Source organism: Ranitomeya imitator, chromosome 1, assembly GCF_032444005.1.
Source record: "Ranitomeya imitator isolate aRanImi1 chromosome 1, aRanImi1.pri, whole genome shotgun sequence".
Classification (NCBI taxonomy): Eukaryota; Metazoa; Chordata; class Amphibia; order Anura; family Dendrobatidae; genus Ranitomeya; species Ranitomeya imitator.
The window spans coordinates 288,839,007-288,854,886 of record NC_091282.1 but is presented as its reverse complement, the minus strand read 5'-3'; the positions used below and the strand labels follow the sequence as shown (position 1 = coordinate 288,854,886).

The window sequence follows — 15,880 nt, the reverse complement described above, 5'->3', positions numbered from 1 at the left end:
AATTAAATAAATACACAGGTTGTTGGAATAGTTTATTATACTGGTAATCCACCTGAAGACCCTCGCTCTGTAAAAAAGGTAAAATAAAAAAACAACAATATCCCATACCTTCCGATGATCAGTCTCGTCCCACGCTATAAATCCATCTGAAGGGGTTAACTAATTTTACAAGCAGGAGCTCTGCTAATGCAGCTGTGCTCATGCCAGTAAAACCCCAGCGAATGAATGGAAAGTAGGTCAATGACCTGTAGTTACCTTCAGTTGCGGTGAGGCGCCCTCTGCTGGATGTCCTCATATGAACTCGAGCTTAGGAAAATATTCTGAAAAGTTCCCAGGCTCGAGTTCATATGAGGACATCCAGAAGTAAAAGGTTGGTCACACAGGGTTAATAGCAGCGTTAACGGACTGCGTTACAACGCAGCATAACGCGAGGTAAAGCATCCATTAACCCTGTGTGAGCGCTGACTGGAGGGGGCACTGACGGAGAGTAGGAAGGGGCGAATTCACCACCAGACTGTGCTGCGACCAATCAGCAACGCGGGATTTCCGTGACAGACAAACAGACAAACAGACAGAAGTACCCCTTAGACGATTATATAGTAGATAGATAGGCGTATACTCAGGACTACAGGACAGGAGAAGGACTTGAGTATTCCGGTTACAAGTAAGCTGAGCAGCAGTATTCAAAGTCAAGCTGCAGCCACAAAAGCAAACAAGATTTTAGGATGTACAAAAAGAGAAATAAAATCCCTTGATCCCAACATATTGTTACCCCTTTCTAAATAACTGGTGAGGCCACATCTAGAATATGGGATCCAGTTTTGGGCTCCACATTTTAAAAAGGATATTCAGAAGATGGAGTCAGTTCAAAGGCGGGCAACTAGATTATTACAAGGAATGGAAGGCCTCTCATATGGTGAGAGGCTGGAAGAGCTGGGCTTGTTTAGCTTAGAAAAAAGACGCCTCAGAGGAGATCTCATTTACATGTATAAATATACAGTATGTGAGGTCAGTATAGAGGATTTGCAAATGACTTCCTCCTTCCAAAGACCATACTGAGGACTAGGGGGCACTCAGTACAGGTGAGTGAAAGGCGATTCCAGCAGCTAAATAGGAACAGTTAGAGCAGTCAAACTGTGGAGTGCCCTACCACAAGAGGTAGTAATGGCAGCCACTATAATAGCTTTTTTAAAAAGGGCTGGATAATTTCCTCGATACACATAACATTGCGGCTTATACTTAAATTAGTGACAAAATGTACAATTGGTGGAGAAAGTTGGTACTTGATGGACCTAGGTCTTTTTTCAACATATGCAACTATGCAACCTGTCATGTGAAAAAAACAGTACTAACCTTCAGATATTGGGGTAATCGACAGGTTAATAGAATTCTGACATCGTGCAGTACCCGCACTTAAGAGACTCACTGCCAGGAGGAAATGAACTTCTTCCTCCTAGCAGCGTTCGTCTTCCAGTCATAGGGGTGAAGGCAGGCCGGTTTCAGTCACCCACCGCTCTGTATAAGGCCGGTTTCACACATCCAGATAATTCCAGTACCGTATAAAATCGGTACTGGAGTTATCCGTGTCCGTGTGCTCACGTGGCACATCAGTATATTCATGACGGTAATCAGCGGCCCCACGTGACCGCATACAGCAGAAGATGCGGCCAGAGTATTTTCAGAATACCGGGGGGGGCGCACAGGAGGTGGGAGGGCGGGGGAACATAGATCTTTATTTTAAACACTATTATTCATATCTTCTATGCAGCAAACGCTGCTGCAGGGAAGATATGAATCGCGGATTCAGCACGGCACACGGACAATGTCCATGTGCGGTACATGTTTTACATGGACCCATTGACTTTAATGGATCCGTGTAATACGTGCGCTCCCACGAACACTGACATGTCTCCGTGTTTGGCACACGGAGACACGGTCCGCAAAAAATCACTGACATCTGAACAGATGCAGTGATTTTTATGTGTCTACGTGTGTCAGTGTCTCCGGTACGTGAGGAAACGGTCACTGTTATGGACCTGGTGGTTAGGAGCACCCGGCACGACCTGATAGTTAAACTCACACAAGACAAGCTCTGGGATGTGGGAGCTCTGCTGACCGCAACCCCTAATCCTATCACAACAACTAGAAATAGCCGTGGAGCGTTCCTGACACTCCCTAGACGCCTCTTCACAGCCTAAGAGCTAGCTAGCCCTAGAGATAGAAAATAAAGCCTACCTTGCCTCAGAGAAATTCCCCAAAGGAAAAGGCAGCCCCCCACATATATTGACTGTGAGTAAAGATGAAAGTCACAAACGCAGAAATGAAACAGGTTTCAGCAAAGGGAGGCCAGACTTACTAAACAGACAGAGGATAGGAAAGGTATCTTTGCGGTCAGCACAAAAAACTACAAAAGACCACGCAGAGTGTGCAAAAAGACCTCCGTACCGACTAACGGTGCGGAGATGCCACTCTGCATCCCAGAGCTTCCAGCTAGCAAGGCAAAATCATGATATCCAGCTGGACAAGGAAACAATGAACAAATAATAACTAGCAGGAGCTTAGCTTCTGCTGGAGTAGACAGGTCACCAGAAAGATCCAAGAGCGAACTGAACCAATACAGGAACATTGACAGCTGGCATGGAGTAACGATCTGAGTGGAGTTAAATAGAGCAGCCAACCAAAGGATAAACCACGTCACCTGTGTAAGGAACCTCAGAAGTAGCAGCTCCACTCACAGCCACCAGAGGGAGTCCATGGACAGAACTCGCCGAAGTACCATTCACGACCACAGGAGGGAGCTCGACAACAGAATTCACAACATGTCACCTCACGTACCGGAGACACTGACGTGTGAAACAGGCCTAAGGTGGCTGTAACCGCGCCTCTGCCACTGACTGACAGCCGGCTCTTATGTGACTGGAAGTCAAATGCTCTTGCAAGGAATAAACTTAATTTCCTCCCAGCAGATGGTCTCTCAGTGCAGGCATCGGGGAGGTTCAGATCCCTATTATTCTGCGAATTAACCCGATATTTGCAGGTTAATAGCGTTTCTTTCACGTGACAGGTTCCCTTTAAATAAGAAAACAAACTAGGCTAGACTCACCCTCCCATGGTACTGTAAAGGGGTACAAGGACTAGTTGTGCCCACTCACCCTCGCCCGTGTTTTTACGTTCCTGACAAGCTGGTATATTCAATACGTTATGCTGTGAACTGTATAATGCTGCTATCTTGTATATGACTGTTAAATGTTATGTGCACTGTATGATTGCTAATGCCATATATTTATGTTATTGTCTAGGGACAGTGCAGTATTCATATTGACCCACTAGAGGGGGCACAATAGTATAAGACATCAGTAGGATAAGAACTAGTTAATTAGGAGGGGCCAACTGTGTAAGGTGTAGAGAGCTTCCTGAATTTAGTCAGAGGGGCCTCAGAGCCCTGCAGGGCAGTTGAGCCACGTAACGTTCTTCAAGTAAAAGAGCCCAGCTAGTACAGGGCCTGGGAATAATGATCGACAAGAAGCAGGAAGCAAGGAATACAGGGCAGCTTTGTCATGATGGTGGTCAGCTACTTAGGAAGACACCTGCATGTCTGAGGCGAAACAGACCGGGAACTCCTACAGTTAGTCAGACTAGTCAGACCAAATGCTGCGGTATCAGGGACAACGGTACGACCCAGAAGTATTACGACAGAAAATGTGTCTTGTTAAGTATTTTGTGCTGTACTTGAATATGAACTGGACGAGCTGAGAAAGGAGCTAAGTAAAATTATTTGTTTTAAGTTGGAACTTGACTGTCTCTCTTTATATGGATTCTCAAGAAAGAAACCCCCAGCGAATCCGAGAGGACCCATGTGGACAGATAAGTGGACAAAAAGGTATACTACCGCTGGGACATTGTTTGCATGTGATGGAGGGCCAGGGTGTGCTGAAGCAGCCACCATTGAAAGCCACGACTACAGCCCTGGCCCCTGTTACGGTACAGCACTGGCTTTCCACTGCAGCTTCTGGTGTCTGTTATTGTCTTCAGCACTGATATCATATCAACTGTGCTGCAGTCAATAACTGAGCATTATGGCTCTGATTGAGTTGATGCCGTCAGCGACTGAGCTCAGCTAATGACTGCAAGCAATAACAGACACCAGAAGCCATGGCAGTGATTCAGCATTTGAACTGGGAAGTATGAGTGCAGCAAGTTTTAGTTTTTGGTTTGTTTTTTAATAATCACACTGCAACCTGGGGACTTGAGTTTTCCCAAAACAATTAAACCTCTTTAATCTTCCTTACAAGAACTTCTTGAAGTACGAAAGAGTGAGAATGGGAGTTAAAACATTTTTTAAAGCGGTTTCCCTCAAAGCTGGGTATCACTGATGTAAACAATTAAAAACGGTGATCATGACTGTACGCAACATCCATTACACTGAATAACAACTAATTCTAGACACTAAAATGCAGCCAGCCATGACAGTAGAGTCATCATCCATAAACGTAACTCCACTTTGGGTCTGGCGTGCATTTGATGAAATTAACATAAACGTGTTTTAACACAGATGTCACCACTTCCAAGTATCTTCTGACACTTCAGAAACCAGATGAGAAACAAGTAAGACGTTACATCTCTTTAGTGTCATTTCTATTACTTGGAGATGACAATCTGATAGTTTGCATTGAGGGAATAACAGCTAAAAGAAATGGCAAGAACCAGTGGAGCATTGATAACACTATCAGCATCAGTGATATTCAATCAGACGACGTCTCCACCCTCCAAGGGGATGCGACTGATATGAAATATACTATGAAAACCGCAATTAGCCCAGACTGCCTCTGGCATTTATGTCACGTGGAGCTACAAATTGTAGTAGGGAGCCAAAACTGGTGGACAATGATTACCCAAATACTATGAAAAAAAAGAGACAATTAAATTAACCAGTACAGTGCTTGAAAGACTGCAACAAACAGCTTATACTTGGAAAGCGGATTTAATTACCATGCTGAGAACTGCGGGGGGTCAAATAACAGAACGCACGTGACAGATTGTCACAAACCAACACATCTAATTACTTTCTAAACTCCAGTCAGGCTGAGCACATAATCATCCAGTTCAGATACACAACCACATGCACAAGGATGAATTATTCATTCTACTACTAGACTTATAACTCTGCTAAATAATTTCACGTAAAGTCCAAGATATTATAAAAATGGAACATTTAAAAGATTAAAAATGATTTGTAAAGGTTTTGTTCACACGTTGCGCTTTTTGCCATGAAAACATGCAGCGTTTTACCATACCAGAAAAGTGAATGATATTTCTGAAGTCTCACACACACATGTTGCTTATTAGTTCTTTGCAGATTTGAAGCGGTTTCAAATATGCATGTCAATTCTTTCAGCGTTCAAATGAATGGGAAAAAAATGCATTAAAAAGCATTAAAAAAAAACACAAACACATAAAATGTGCATATTTTATATCCATGGTCTGTCTTACCCATGGATTTTCCCTTTTTTTTCTGTGCTATGTTGTGCATAAATATGTGATTCTTCAGAATTTGTTTTAGTCTTTGCCTGATGAAGAGACCTGTGTAGTCTCGAAAGCTTGCAATTTGTTACCATCTTTTCAGTTAGCCATTAAAAGGTATCAACCACTGAGGAATCTAAATTATAAATATTTTTCTATCTACTGGCTAACACGGTACCAAGATATATTTCTTTCCTGTATCATATTTTATACTGAGTTTTTCCTGCTAAGGCCGGGGTCACACTTGCGAGTGCAATGCGAGAAACTCGAATGAGTCTCTCACATCAATACCTGGCAATGCACACATAGAAATACATGCAGCCGCACGCTCCGTTCCCGAGTGCCGGGTATTGATGCAAGAGACTCGTGTGAGTTCCTCACATTGCACTTGCAAGTGTGTCACCAGCCTAAGGCTGCCGTCACACTAGCAGTATTTGGTCAGTATTTTACATCAGTATTTGTAAGCCAAAACCAGGAGTGGGTGATAAATGCAGAAGTGGTGCATATTTTTCTATTATACTTTTCCTCTGATTGTTCCACTCCAGGTTTTGGCTGTCAAATACTGAGGTAAAATACTGACCAAATACTGCTAGTGTGACGGCAGCCTAAAGGCCCCTTCACATTAAGCGACGCTGCAGCGATACCGACAACGATCCGGATCGCTGCAGCGTCGCTGTTTGGTCGCTGGAGAGCTGTCACACAGACCGCTCTCCAGCGACCAACGATGCCGGTAACCAGGGTAAACATCGGGTAACTAAGCGCAGGGCCGCGCTTAGTAACCCGATGTTTACCCTGGTTACCATGCTAAAAGTAAAAAAAAACAAACACTAGATACTTACCTACAGCTGTCTGTCCTCCAGCGCTGCGCTCTGCTTCTCTGCTCTCCTCCTGTACTGTCTGGGAGCCGGAAAGCAGAGCGGTGACGTCACCGCTCTGCTTTCCGGCTCACAGCCAGTACAGGAGGAGAGCAGAGCACAGCGCTGGAGGACAGACAGCTGTAGGTAAGTATGTAGTGTTTGTTTTTTTTTACTTTTAGCATGGTAACCAGGGTAAACATCGGGTTACTAAGCGCGGCCCTGCGCTTAGTTACCCGATGTTTACCCTGGTTACCAGTGAAGACATCGCTGGATCGGTGTCACACACGCCGATCCAGCGATGTCAGCAGGAGTCCAGCGACGAAATAAAGTTCTGGACTTTATTCAGCGACCAACGATCTCCCAGCAGGGGCCTGATCGTTGGTCGCTGTCACACATAACGATTTCATTAACGATGTCGTTGCTACGTCACAAATAGCAACGATATCGTTAACGATATCGTTATGTGTGAAGGTACCTTAAGAGTCATGTTTTTGGTGCAGAAATGTCTACTACAAATACTAAATCACCACAATTGTTAGAGGCTATGTCCCCCTTTGGTTACCTATTTACAGCCTATATCCAGATATATTCTGAACAAAAAGGTGAAGTAGCTTTTTAAATACCTTTCATATTTTGCACTGGTCGTAAGGTTATTCTAGAGTTCAAGTTGCAATTCTGCTGACAGTCACTGAAAAAGGCAGCAGAAAATTCACCAGAGCTCAGTCTCTATGAGCCCGGCAGGGAATGCTGGGAGATTTCAGCTCTGGATTCTGTAGAACAAAAACGCAGTTTTAGAAGAAAAAAAGGATATAAACCAAGAAGTATAAGATAAGCACTGCAATTTATTAATAAACAACTCATGATTCTATGTGTGAACTCTTCCCAAAACAGCCATTAAATAAAATGGTGTCATCATAGATAACACAATGCAAAAGTGAAAACTTAAGGGCACTACTAAATATTAAGGGGGATCGCTGACCACACACAAATATGCATAACATGAAACTGAGAGAAAGTAGTGTGTATAAATGGTCACGATCAACCCTACAATAAAGACCACATTATAGAAAAATAACATTTTTTTATTAATGAAAAAAGACACAATAAAGACAAAAATTAAAAACAATTAAAAAGGCCAAAAAAGGCCATATGTGACACCACCCATGATCCATATACGGACCTGAGGATAACCTCCTCCAATGTGCTGGCGAAAAAACATATGAGGATAAGCAGATGACACCAAATGACAAATAAACACCTCTAGCTTTTAAATTTCCACATACAATATGTAATTAAATCTCAACGCATACTAATACCCAGTTATTTTGATAACATAAATCTCAAAAAGAATGAAACATAACACTATTAACAAAACCCACCTAAATAATAAGAAAACCAAAATAAGGAAATATGCATGTGGCAGGTAATAGATACCGTACCTTGAAAAAAGTTTAAACGAACATAATGCTGATGCTATGCCTCATATGTTACTGACCAGATGAAGAAACATGATGTGAACCGTGCAATAAGGCCACACAAATAATTAAATACATATACGCGATATGAAACTCCATGTAAAAAACATGGCATATCAGGAGAAAGATTACATAATGAAATAATCAAAGCTGTAATAAATAAAGATAGGCACAAGATGGTGCCTCAATCCAAGCAATAGAGAACTAAGAGGCTACAGACCAGTCTTAAGTACTATATATTATATATAATATATATTAATGCTGCCTATGCAGCCTCAATAGTAAAAAGATCTAATGTTAAACAACAATAAAAAAAAATAAAAAAAATCATCATATACTCACATTCCGGCGCCTTTCCCGCTCCTCGCGACGCTCCAGTAACCGCTCCATGCAAGCGGCAGATTCCGGTGGCAAGGATGGTATGCGACAAGGACCTGCCATGACGTCACGGTCATGTGACCGCGACGTCATCACAGGTCCTGCGCCCATACCAACCCTTGGACCGGAAGCTGCCGCGTGCACTGCACACAGGGCCAGGAGTTCAACGGAGGGCGAGTATATGCTTATTTTTTATTTTAAGTCTGTATACTACATGGCTCTGTGCTGTATACTCCGTCGCTGTGCAATATACTACGTGGCTGGGCAATAGACTACGTGGCTGGGAAATATACTACGTGACTGGGCAACATACTACGTGGCTGGGCAATAGACTACGTGGCTGGGCAATAGACTACGTGGACATGCATATTCTAGAATACCCGAAGCGTTAGAATCGGGCCACCATCTAGTATAGTCATAAATGGAGATAGCTGTGCATTACTATCGTATATCCAAATAAATGACCACATTAGACTCCCTCCGAGGTGATGATTTAGAGGTAAGATTACGGTTAACAGCAAACAGTAAAACGAGATTCTCTGGTTTAGCAGCATAGAGTGTACCATGTTGTGCTGACATCTAGTGGCCAATCTAAATAATGTAATGTTACAAATTTTGGTTTTAGTATGCCATTTTATGATTATATTGTTTCCTAAAATGAAAATAATAAGGCTGCATTAGCTAAACTCTAGAGACAAACACTGGGATGTGTATACACAGGTGCAAAACAAAAGGATCTCATGCCTTGTAAGCGGCACGATATGTGGGTTTATCACACAATAAGTGCTTATAAATAATGGCAGCACAAAGAATGAAATCCTTCCCAAAGAAACCACTGCTCTGTAATAAAAGCAGTAATCCGGATACAATCTGCTGCTCAGCATCTGGGCTGCATGCGTCTCTATTACAATTCTGGACTAGGGGAATAACAGAAAATACACTCCACTCAATCCATCTTCTAATTTAGGAGAAATAATGCAGCAAGTAATGCACAAGGAATCCAGTAACACTGCTCTGAGCTTCACTAAGCCCAGCTGCTTAACTTCCTCTCCAGCAGCCTCTTACCATCTCTATTTTGCATAGGAAAATAGTAGTATTATCTGGCAGCAAAATAATTGTCAAGACTGCATCTTGTTGAAAGCAGAAATTAAAATACAGTCAATTTACCAAGGACTATTGTTATATGCAATTTTAAAATAAGCTGTCTCATGTCATACCATAAATACAGGGCAATGCGAGATCTGACATCACACCCCAACAACATCAATTATCTGCTATCATGGCAGGGTCACACACAGGTTCTTCAAAATGCAATGGATTTCTGACTGGAGCTTTATAGGTGGAAACACCACGATTGGTTTCCAGATGATCAAATAAAGAGTTGATATAATTACACGATAAATATAAGATAAATACAAGATCCCCTTTCCTGCCGCACCTCAAGCTCACTAGACATCTTTGAGCCTGTTTCAGAAGAAGAAGTTTCCAAGCTCCTTGCTTCAGCTCGGCCTACAACAGTGACCCCATTCCTTCACATCTCCTGCAGTCTCTCTCACCAGTGGTCACCACTCACCTGACTAAAATATTTAACCTCTCTCTTTCTTCAGGTATCTTTCCCTCCTCATTTAAACATGCAATCATAACCCCTTTACTTAAAAAGCCATCCCCGGACCAGAACTGCACTGCTAACTACAGACCTGTCTCTAACCTTTCCTTCATCTCTAAACTCCTGGAACGCTTGGTTCACTCCTGTCTAATCCGCCATCTCTCGAATAACTCTTCTCGACCCCTTACAATCTGGTTTCCGCTCTTTACACTCCACTGAAACTGCCCTCACTAAAGTCTCTAACGGTCTAATAACAGCTAAATCCAAAGGTCATTGCTCCAGGCTGATTCTCCTGGATTTCTCTGCCGCATTTGACACTGTGGATCACCAGCTCCTCCTCACTATGCTCCGCTCTATAGGCCTCAAGGACACAACCTTCCCCTGTTTCTCCTCCTACCTCTCTGACTGCTCCTTCACTGTATGTTTTGCCGGCTCCTCTTCCTCTTCTCGTCCCCTTACTATCGGGGTTCCGCAGGGCTCAGTCCTAGGCCCCCTCCTCTTCTCTCTATACACTGCCCCTACTGGGCAAACAATCAGCAGATTTGGGTTCCAGTATCATCTCTATGCTGACGACACCCAATTATACACTTCTTCCCCGGACATCACCCCTACCCTAATTCAAAATACCAGGGACTGTCTGTCTGCTGTCTCTAACATCATGTCCTCCCTCTATCTGAAACGAAATCTCTCCAAAACGGAACTTCTTGTGTTTCTCCCTTCTACTAACCTCACTCTACCCAACATCGAAATTACCCTGGAGGGTTCAACCATAACTCCCAAGAAGCATGCCCGCTGTCTTGGGGTCATATTCGAAACTGAACTTTCCTTTACTCCCTATATCCGATCACTCACTTGCTCTTGTCACCTGCATCTTAAAAACATCTCCAGAATCCAGCCTTTTCTCATCTTTAAAACTGCTAAGACTCTTAAGGCCCCTTCACATTAAGCGACGCTGCAGCGATACCGACAACGATCCGGATCGCTGCAGCGTCGCTGTTTGGTCGCTGGAGAGCTGTCACACAGACCGCTCTCCAGCGACCAACGATGCCGGTAACCAGGGTAAACATCGGGTAACTAAGCGCAGGGCCGCGCTTAGTAACCCGATGTTTACCCTGGTTACCATCCTAAAAGTAAAAAAAACAAACACTACATACTTACCTAACGCTGTCTGTCCTCCAGCGCTCTGCTCTGCACTCCTCCTGTACTGTCTGTGCGAGCACAGCGGCCGGAAAGCAGAGCGGTGATGTCACCGCTCTGCTTTCCGGCTGACCGACGCTCACAGCCAGTACAGGAGGAGTGCAGAGCACAGCGCTGGAGGACAGACAGCGTTAGGTAAGTATGTACTGTTTGTTTTTTTTACTTTTAGGATGGTAACCAGGGTAAACATCGGGTTACTAAGCGCGGCCCTGCGCTTAGTTACCCGATGTTTACCCTGGTTACCAGTGAAGACATCGCTGGATCGGTGTCACACACGCCGATCCAGCGATGTCCACGGGAGATCCAGCGACGAAATAAAGTTCTGGACTTTCTTCAGCGACCAACGATCTCCCAGCAGGGGCCTGATCGTTGGTCGCTGTCACACATAACGATTTTATTAACGATATCGTTGCTACGTCACAAAAAGCAACGATATCGTTAACAATATCGTTATGTGTGAAGGTACCTTTACTGTCGCTCTTATTCACTCTCGTCCGGACTACTACAACTCTCTTCTGATCGGTCTCCCTCTTACCAAACTTTCTCCAATCCATCTTGAATGCGGCAGCCAGGGTCATATTTCTGTCCAGTCACTTCACCGATGCCTCCATCTTGTGCCAGTCATTACACTGGCTACCCATTCGCTACAGGGTCCAGTATAAACTCATCTCTCTCACCCACAAAGCTCTCCACAGTTCTGCACCGCCTTATAGCTCCTCTCTCATCTCTGTCTATCGCCCTACACGTGCCCTCCGTTCTACAAATGACCTTAGACTAACATCCCCGTAATCCGAACCTCACACCTCCATCTCCAAGACTTCTCTCATGCTGCGCCAGCTCTCTGGAATGCACTTCTCCAGATGATCAGACTGATACCTAGCCCCGACCTATTCAAGCTCGCTTTGAAAACCCATCTCTTCAAACAAGCCTACCACATCAACTACTCAGTAAACTAACTTTGCCCTGTTCCCTCCTTCCAAATATTATTCTGAATCTGCACCCTACTATTCATCTGTCTCCACACCCTCCATGCACATGATATCTGCACTTGATACTTGACTATTGCACTTAAACACACGGGCTGATGACCGGATCATGCAGCTTCATATGAAAATCCCTATTTATTATAATTGCCAGACCTGAAATAACAAGCACTTTTCACCTATTGTGTCCCCCTCATTTCCTTGTAGATTGTAAGCTTGCGAGCAGGGACCTCACCCCTAATGTCACTGTTTAAATTGTCTTAACTTGTATTGAATTTATTGTCTGTACATGTCCCTGCGTAATTGTAAAGTGCTGCAGAATATGTTGGCGCTATATACAGGTAAATAAAAATTATTCTTATTATTATATTAATAATTCAGTAAACCAGTCTGCAAAAAAGTTAATATAAAGGAGACCATACATCATCAAGTTTCTATTATTAAATCATTTTTTGCAGCCGTCTATTTTGGGCACATAGATAGGGAATGGCTACAAACGTACATATTATCTGCAAGTCCTATAGTTCTCTCTGGCAGAAAGGCCTATTATTATTATTATTATTAGGCCTCATTTGTCAACTGTAAAAAAAAAAAAAAACAACCTGACAACAACCAATAAGGTTTTATTTTTCCAGAGCAGATTACATTTACATTTTAAAGCTCAGCTCTGATTGGTTGCTATTGACCATAAAGGCAATTTTACTGTTATAGGCCCAATGAGTGGCAGGCTGGCAGCTAAGGGGTGATAGACAAGCAATTATGGATGACTCTTATTGTTCCTGCTGTACATTACTGTAAAGGTACCGTCACATTAAGCGACGCTACAGCGATCTAGACAACGATCCTGATCGCTGCAGCGTCGCTGTGTGGTCGCTGGAGAGCTGTCACACAGACAGCTCTCCAGCGACCAACGATGAAGGTCCCCTGGTAACCAGGGTAAACATCGGGTTACTAAGCGCAGGGCCGCGCTTAGTAACCCGATGTTTACCCTGGTTACCAGCGTAAACGTAAAAAAACAAACACTACATACTTACATTCCGGTGTCTGTCCTCCGGCGCTGTGCTTCTCTGCACTCACACACGCCGTCACACACGCCGATTCAGCGATGTCTGCGGGAGATCCAGCGACAAAATAAAGTTCTGGCCTTTCTGCTCCGACCAACGATGGCACAGCAGGATCCAGATCGCTGCTGCGTGTCAAACTGAACAATATCGCTAGCCAGGACGCTGCAACGTCACGGATCGCTAGCGATATCGTTCAGTGTGAAGGTACCTTAACTCTTAGGCTGTTTTCACATATCAGTTCTTTGCATTCAGGCACAATCCGTCGAATGTTGAAAAAGACGGATCTGTCGCAGATTGTGAAAAACTGATGCGACGGATCCGGTTTTCTCCACAGATACGACTAGCTTGGAGCATGCTCAGTTGAAAAAAACGGAATCCGTTGCCGGATTCTGTCATTTGACGGATCCGGCTCCATAGGCTTCCATTGTAGCAAATGATAGACGGAGATGGATCCGTCGCTGTCCTTTTTTTCGCCGGACACAAAAAACATTACTATGTCTGTTTTTTCTGGCCGCCAGAAAACCAATTTGCAATGGATCCGGCAAAAAATGGATGAAACATGAGACCATCCGTCACAATCCGTCGCTAATACAAGTCTATGAGAAAAAATGGATCCGGCGGTCACTTTTGCCAGATCCGTTTTTTTCAAAATTCGCCGGATTGTGACGGACGGCAAAAAACGGATGTGTGAAAGCAGCCTTAACTTGATTCTATAAAAATGTGTTCATAAAATGACAACCCAGTCACAAAAAAAAGTGTTTTAAAAAGGTTATCTGTGACTATTGTTTTTTTTTTTTTTTTACTAAACGGGCACTGTTGCTAACTACTTGCCCATTCTGCCTGCCGCTGACCTCTGCCTGCTCAGAGTGATCACAGACTGCTCCTGCCAGGGATTCTGCAGCTTCCACTAATGTCACATCGACAAAGGAGCGGTTTCTCTTCCGCTCTGTTGTCAGGGCTGCAGTCAATCAGCATGATACCGATAGTCACAACCCTGTCCATAGAGCAGCCTGGAAGAAGAGTGGCTGGTCTGTTAACGTGAAGCAACACAATTGCCAGCAGGAGAGGTCCATGACCACTGTGAGCTGGCATCGGGTAAAACAGGAAGGTAGTTAGCAACCTATCTACTATCTGCCTGTTAGTTCTTAGGCCCATAGTAAAAGCAATAAACTAGTCCCAGAAAACCACTTTTAGGGTATGTGCACACGTTCAGGTTTTTTCTTGTTTTTTTCGCGATAAAACCGCATTAGAAACTGCAGACATATGCATCCTATTATTTAGAATGCATTCTGCAATTTTTGTGCACATGATGCCCTTTTTTCCGCGAAAAAAAAACGCATCGCGGTAAAAAAAAAGCAGCATGTTCATTAATTTTGCGTTTTTTTCACATTTTTCCTGCTATTCTATGCATTTGGAAAAACTGCAAGAAAAAACGCATACAAAAAAAAACACGAAAAAAACGCATGCGGATTTCTGGCAGAAATGTCAGGTTTTTGTCAGGAAAATTTCTGCTAGAAATCCTGACGTGTGCACATAGCCTTAGTGTTCCATTTAACTAGTAGTAGGCAAAACACCAAAACCAAATAGTTTCAATGCTGACTGAATTCCAGCCAAGTGTACAGCTAGTCTTCTTTATTGACTCCTAAAGTAGGGAAAAGCAACAAAACTTTTGGCTTCCAGGAAATTATAGCAGTTGCAACTTTTAGCCATAGTTTTAAAGGGACACTGTCACCTGAATTTGGAGGGAACAATCTTCAGCCATGGAGGCGGGGTTTTGGGGTTTTTGATTCACCCTTTCCTTACCCGCTGGCTGCATGCTGGCTGCAATATTGGATTGAAGTTCATTCTCTGTCCTTCCGGGATCAGGTCAGATTTCTGCCAGTTTATGACCCAGCCTAATCGTTCCATTACTGATATAGTCCGGCTTCTGTGGGCTGATAGTGCCTCTGGCGATCTTGCTACAAGGAGAAAGTCGTCGAGATATGGAACTATTATGATCCCCTGGCTTCTCAGGAAGGCAACAATCTCCGAGACGAGCTTTGTGAATATACGAGGTGCTGAGGCAAGCCCGAAAGGAAGGCATTGAAACTGGTAGTGACAGGTCCGGGTCGGCAGACCTACAGCGAACCTCAGAAGCCTCTGAGATGAGGGATGGATGGGAACCTGGTAATAGGTACTCTTCAGATCAAGAGTGCATATCACGGCATCCCGATCTATGAGGTGAATTGCTGATCGTATGGATTCCATACGGAACCTTTTGTACCTGACCCAGGCATTTAAATGTTTTAAATTTATTATCGTGCGGGAGTCTCCGGACGGTTTTGTGATGGAGAATAGGGAAAAGTACTGTCCCTGGCCTACCTCTAGTGGAGGGACTGGAATTATGACTGCTGAAGAGAGCATGTCTTGCAAATCTATCAGCATGGCAAGATTACCTTGTGCAGGCATGTACTATGGAGGACAGAGAATGAACTTCAATCCAATATTGCAGCCAGTATTGCAGCCGGCGGGTAAGGAAAGGGTGAATCAAACATCCGAAAACCCCGCCCCTATGGCTGAAGATTGTTCCCTCCAAATTCAGGTGACAGAGTCCCTTTAATGCGAGAAACTCGCACATCAATCAATACCCGGCACAGCCGTCGGCACTCGGGACCGGAGCACTCAGCTGAATAGAAATACATGCAGCTGCACGCTCCGGTCCCGAGTGCCGGCAACAGTGCCAAGTATTGATGCGCGAGTTTCTCGCATTGCTCTCACAAGTGTGACCCCAGCCTAAGCCTGTATGTTTATGGCTGATCTT

At 43.9% G+C, this 15,880-nt stretch overlaps 1 protein-coding gene across 14 annotated transcripts in view; it reads right to left on the bottom strand.

Annotated features, from left to right (window-relative positions):
- ARVCF (ARVCF delta catenin family member) overlaps positions 1-15,880 on the bottom strand; it is a 1,214,127-nt gene that overhangs the window by 1,159,757 nt on the left and 38,490 nt on the right. For all 14 annotated transcript variants that reach the window (XM_069756268.1, XM_069756252.1, XM_069756181.1 and 11 more), the window contains exon 2: positions 7,001-7,147. The gene's annotated coding sequence lies outside the window, so the exon portion shown is untranslated. The remainder of the gene's footprint in view (positions 1-7,000; positions 7,148-15,880) is intronic.